Raw genomic sequence first — 6,000 nt, 5'->3', positions numbered from 1 at the left:
TTGGTGGCCATTTTTAAAATTTTTTTTTATTTTAAAAAAATGGCACCCCCCTTCAAGTGGCGCCTGGGGCACGTGCCCTGCCTGCCCCTCCCTAGATATGCCCCTGGCCCAGTTGCTAGACATACGTTTATGCCAAGAGTGGAGACATTAAGTTTCTTTTCCCAGATGTGGGGCTTTGTTCTGCTCCCATATATGAGGGCTATTGAGGTTTAATAGTGGGTGCTGCAACCACTGAGGCTCTGAAGCATTCCTTCTGGGAGTACAGGAGGACCATCAACTCCTGGTTGAACATGCAGGTCAGCATGAAATTCTGCTGCCAGTGTTGATTAGGATGGTAGAAGGCAAATGCACTGGGTCCTTGGGGACTCCTTCTACCCTTCCACCTGCCTCCCAAATGAAAGCCCCAACTGACAGCAGGCTGTTTTGGGCCTCTTTGCGTGTGTATGCAGAGGCCCAAAATGTGCTGCAGCAGGTCCATGCTCTTGCATGGGGCATCCTGGAACTTCCAGGGGCTGGTCAGCCCCCGATCCCCACCACCTCTGCCAGCTCCCTGACGGAGCCGACAATTGTGTGGGCAGCCGATCCAGCTGCCCAGGGCTCTGGGCAGTATTGTCTGAGGGGACAGCGGACTAAGCCTGCTCTCTCCGCACACCCAACAGAAGCTCTTCTCATGGATCCCGAGAAGACCTTCACTGTCTGCTGTACATTGTTTTATATGCCCTTTAGCAGCATCAGGACCCAAAGGCATTAGAAACTGAGGGGAGAATCCATGTTTGCCCAACATAGCATAGTCTTGTTTATGCCAGCTAGATTGAAAGCTGTATTCCAAAACGAGAGTGGGGCTAAGCCTTTGGGTCAAAACATGATTTTGATCCAAAAGTTGAATACATTAGCCTCCACTCTTGTTAGGCTGGCCTCCAGCTGTAGAATGCCATTGGGAATGCATCTAGGGGCCGAGAATAGAGTACACAAGAATTTTGATTGGACCGTCTCCATTTGTTTAAAAGTGTACAGAGCACAAATAGCAGCACCATACAATTGTGAGTGCACTTTAGCCTCGTAGACCTTAATTGCTGCACTGGTATACAGTGGCCACCCCTGTGGAAGAAAAACTTTAAAATAGCAGAATTACTCTTCTGGGCATTTGCCTAAGTAGGAATCACTCTGACTGGTTTGTGTACACCTTTCGAGGGGTGGGGGAAAGAAGTGAATAAAAGGAGGGAAGAGGGAGAAATGTGGAGGGAGCTGACAGGTTGGATGACTGAAGACTTGCTGAGAAAGGAAGAGCTGAAGCTGCTGGGGAATTGGCAGTGAGGGAGTTGGGCCTACTGGAACCTGCTAGGCCTTAGTTTAGAAGGCTAGCAAGCTTGTTTGTCCAGTGGTTTTAATTATACTCTTGCTTAACTGAATTTCCCTGTTTGTTCCTGTACTGTCTTTTGGATTTTTGTTTGATGATTTTATTGTTTTGCACTGTTTTACCATTGTCTCTGTCTGTTGTTTTGTTCCCATCTACTTGCCCTATTGATTTTCCACACTACTGAGTTTATGTTGTTTTTGAGAGACAGAGGTTTCAGTGACAGGGAATAGAGCCAGTTTCAAAAGGTAAGAACCCTAAACCGGTGGCAGTAGCTGTTTAGAATGAGGGCTAGCTGAGGCCAAGCCCTCACAGGGGGAAAGAAAATACTTGTTCTAAATTCAGCAGGTCCTGGAGGATTTATTTTAAGAGTTCATCATCCTGTAATCTAAGGTGAAATGCAAGGTTGGGGGAAGGGGTGTGTGGGAGTAAGTGAATTGTATAGAAACTGTTCAGAAGAAAGTCAGCAGGGATATAGGCAAAGCTGTAGCCAGGGAAAGTGGAGTCTATTCCACATCTTGTCCTGTGTGATTTTATTGTTAGGTGGGATCAGGGATAGGTGAGCTGTGGTTGTGCTTTTTTGTCTGTGGTAACACCAAGGGGAGGAGAGAACATACGAACAGCCCTGCTGGCCTAAGGCCTATATAGTCCAACATCCTGTTTCAGGTAAGGTAAGAAAGGACCCATAGCTCAGTGACAGAGCACCTGCTTCGCATGTAGAATGTCCCAGGTTCAACCCCCAACATCTCCAGTTGAAAGGAACTTGGGTAGCATGAGCTACTAATTTCCTCTAAGCTGGCAAGAGTGAAGCTCTTCCAGTCCCCTGGGAAGGAACTGTACATGCTGGCCTGGAATGATTTGTTAATTTGCAGTTGATTTAGGAATGTTAGGCCTGCATAAGAACCGCCCCACTGAATCAAGCCAAAGGCCTATCTAGTACAGCATGCTGTTTCACCAGAGGCCCACCAGATTTATTTGTTTATTTATTACAATCATTTAATATACCACCCACTCCGAAGACTCTGGGCGGTGTACAAAAACAAGCAAAGTAAGACAACATTAAGATGACATTCTAAATTAAAAACTAAAGTAGCTAACAAAAAAGAAAAAACCAAATAGGTAAACTACAGGGCAAAAGCCTGGTGAAAAAGAAAAGTCTGAGAAGCCCACATACTGTAGATCTTGCACTTGGCAGTTCACCATTTCCTGCCTCTTGTCTTTCATTTGGGGCATGTAAGCAGCTGTTTGGGATATCCCTCTGACCATCTTGGCATGCTGTTGACTTCAGGCTTCCCATCCAGTAGGCTGTTTGACAAAAAGCTGTATACCTCTGCACCAGCAGCTGAAAATACACTACTTTCATTTCTTCAGGTAGCTGACTCAAAAACAAATGATAAAGATAGTACATTCACAGTGGCCATCTGTGGACACAACACGGAACCATAGCTCCAGTGGACCTGCGGTTCCACTGCCCCTCCACTCTCCCATCTGCTTTTGTTGAACTTTATTTTTATTAGTTTTTTGTATACCAATGTGACTTTCAGTTCATCTTTCAACATAGTTATACTATAACATTCATATTTGCTCTCATATAAATATTTCACTCTCCCATCTGCTTTTGGATGAAATGGAGAGCTATCTCTCTGCAGTCTCGCTGACTGCAAGGAGGGGGAACTGGCTGTTCAGGCTTCCTCCTGTCATTAAGGACAGCTTGAAGAAAAATAAGGAGGACACACGGGTCCCCACACAGGAAACAGGCTACAAACTACCTAGATACCTGCTTGCCTAGGATACCTCTTAAGAATTTACAGCGAATAACAGCAAGAATGGAACTTTTGGAGCAGTAGCAAGATTGAGTAAATATAAGAACTGATCCTGTGACATACTACAGGATGCTTTTGATTCATTATACATCTGAATGGAACTTTTGATCACTTTCTGACCCTTCAGCCACACCCTTGGGACTCTCTCTTTGCCCTTGTGTGCATTTTCACTGTTAACATGTCCATACAATTGTCCATTGTGAAAATTATCACAGATATGTAAGAAATTTGTTTGTATGGCATTTTTTGGATACTATGGCTTTCTGGAAATATGATATTGTTTTATGGTGTGTAACTTTTCTATATATTATATACACGGTTTATATACATGTTCTTATGTATATGTTTTTTCCCCTCATTAAGGACAGCTTGCACAGCCAATAGCAGCTGGAACAATGGAGGAGCTTCCTCCCTCAATTCTGGTTGCAGAGCAGGGAAACTGCGGTGCCAGCATTCGGACATAATGCTGGCACCGCATAACCAGAGTTGGAGGCAGCAAAACCTTGTGATAACCAAAGCTTAATTCCACAGTTTGGGGAGGGAAACTGTGGGCCCATTTCTTGTCAAAACAGTGGTTGCCCGCATTTGGCCATATAGTTTTGGAAACTGGAGATGAAGTGACCTGACCTCCAGTTTTGTGTTACGTGCGAATGTGGCCAATAGTTCCTTCACATATTGTGTGTGAACCCTTTTTCCTAGCTTATCTTATGCACACATGTTGCATGCAGTTCAAATGTTGGATCAGCTCTCAATCCACCCCTTCCCTCATGCTTCAGGTAGACTGTCCATCTTATTAAAAATAGTTTGAAAGAAGAAACATTATGTTTGTTTATACACCTGACCAAATATAAATAAATCACACTAATTGAAAAATTGCAGAACTGTTCTAAGGAGAGCCACCTTCACATTTGGCTCTTCTTCACCAAACTGGAATCTTGCAGAACTGGACTTTATGCCCAGAGTTCACGCTGGAACCAAAGAATGTGTGTGTGTGTTCAGGACAGTGAAGTGCATTCGAACTTCTTCCAGCACACTGGAAATGTTACATTTCTCCATCTTCACACTCCTCTCTGTACAAAACACATCTTGCAAGATGATACCGACTATCTTGACTTACTCAGCTTTAAAATACTGGAAAGAAGCTTTCAAGCAGCTTGTTATTTGTCAGTGTTAGAATCAAGGGGGAGAGAACATTGAGTAGACAATGTAAATTAGATTAAAATAGTTTGTTCTTTAGAGAACTTGTAAAGAATCTCCAAACCCAGACTCCCAAAACCTAGCTGGGGAGGACATGTAGCAAATTTAATATAATGAGTGCCTACTCTGTATGTCACAGTATTAACACTGCACTTCTAAAAGTATCTGGAAACAACAAGCATCTATTATGAATGTGGGATATTAAAACTGCACTTCTAACACTGTTTCCTGCACTTCAAAAGCATTATGAACATTTTACAAGTGCAAGAATGGATCTTGGAGAAGGCTGTTCAACAATTACTGAGTGTTTGACCTTTCTCGGGCTTAGAAGGAGAGTGGGGCAAGACTCCAATAATCCTATTTGGTTTCCAGAGTCTTTGTTGGTCTATGTATAAATAGAACTAGCATGTGGTGGTGATCTAGAATTTGGGGAAAGCAGTGAGGTGGCCAAATTTGAAGATGACATTAAACTATTTAAAGTATTGAAACTGAAAACCGATTGTGAGGAACTCCATAAGGATCTCTCCAAATTGGGTAAGTGGGCAACAAAATGGCAGATGTGGTTTAGTGTAAATAAGTGTAAAGTGATGCCCAGGGGGACAAAAAACTCCAACTTCACATATGCATTGATGGGGTCTGAGCTGTCAGTGACTGACCAGGAGAGGGATCTTGAGTGTCAACTCAGTGTACGGCAACTGTGAAAAAGGCAAATTCCATACTAGGGATCATTAGAAAGGGGACTGAAAATAAAAATGTGAATATTATAATGCCCATATACAAATCTATGGTGCGACCACACTTGGAGTACTGTGTACAATTCTGGTCACCGTCAGGGGCAGAGCCACTATTGGGCAAATGGGTTCAAAGAACCCAGGCTGCACCCAATCAGGGGCTGCGAGTGCGGCCCCAGACACGGCCCCCCACGTCTGACATGAGACGCAGGGGCATTATTTCATTTGGGAAAGTGCAGCTGGAGCAATTCTACGATCAATCTCCCTCCCAAACGGAGCATCCCCCTCCATCTTTGCCCAGAGGCACAGAGCTGGGGCTGCACGAGGGCTTTGCTCCCCGTGTGTGGGGGTCAAGGCGCGGAGGGCATTGCCATGGGCTGCTGGGATTGAGGGTAAGCCCAGGCTGCTGCTGTGGCGTCGTTTCTGCCTGACTTAGCAGCCCCCATGTTTGTGTGGCTGCGTGGGGGGGGAGCGATGGGACTCTTCTGGGCTGTGGCGAGAGCGTCATCGTCCTCCTTGGGGTCTTTGCAGGGCCGGCAGCCAGGCGGGGCTCATCGCAGTGTGCTTCCTGCTGCGCTTCAACAACAGCCTGTGGCACAAGCGGTGTGTGCGCTGCGCCTCCTGACAGGAGCCCCTGGAGAGCAGCTGCTTCTACCACAACCAGAAGCTGTACTGCTGCCTCTGCCTGCATTTGGGGGTGAGCCTTGCCGCCGGGCTCTGACCTGGCTGGCTGGTTTATCACCCCAACCTCCCTGAGGGTGGGTCTGCATCTGCTTGCTTGCAACTGGGAGCAGGGACTCACCAAACAAGGGGCCTTCTGAGTACAACTGTAGCCCTGCAAACACTGCCTCTGACCACTCTGTGCAGTGGGAGGGTTGCTTTCACATGGGTCTTG

General features: G+C 45.7%; 1 protein-coding gene across 6 annotated transcripts in view; it reads left to right on the top strand.

Moving 5' to 3' along the window:
• The first annotated feature begins 639 nt into the window (after window positions 1-639).
• ADCY10 (adenylate cyclase 10) overlaps window positions 640-6,000 on the top strand; it is a 120,922-nt gene continuing 115,561 nt past the window's right edge. For 2 of the 6 annotated variants that reach the window (XM_053246708.1, XM_053246705.1), the window contains exon 1: window positions 640-1,602. The gene's annotated coding sequence lies outside the window, so the exon portion shown is untranslated. The other 4 variants (XM_053246710.1, XM_053246707.1, XM_053246709.1 and 1 more) reach the window with 3 other exon arrangements.

The sequence above is a fragment of the Hemicordylus capensis genome, chromosome 4 (assembly GCF_027244095.1).
Source record: "Hemicordylus capensis ecotype Gifberg chromosome 4, rHemCap1.1.pri, whole genome shotgun sequence".
NCBI lineage: Eukaryota > Metazoa > Chordata > Lepidosauria > Squamata > Cordylidae > Hemicordylus > Hemicordylus capensis.
This window is presented reverse-complemented; position numbering and strand designations above follow the sequence as displayed.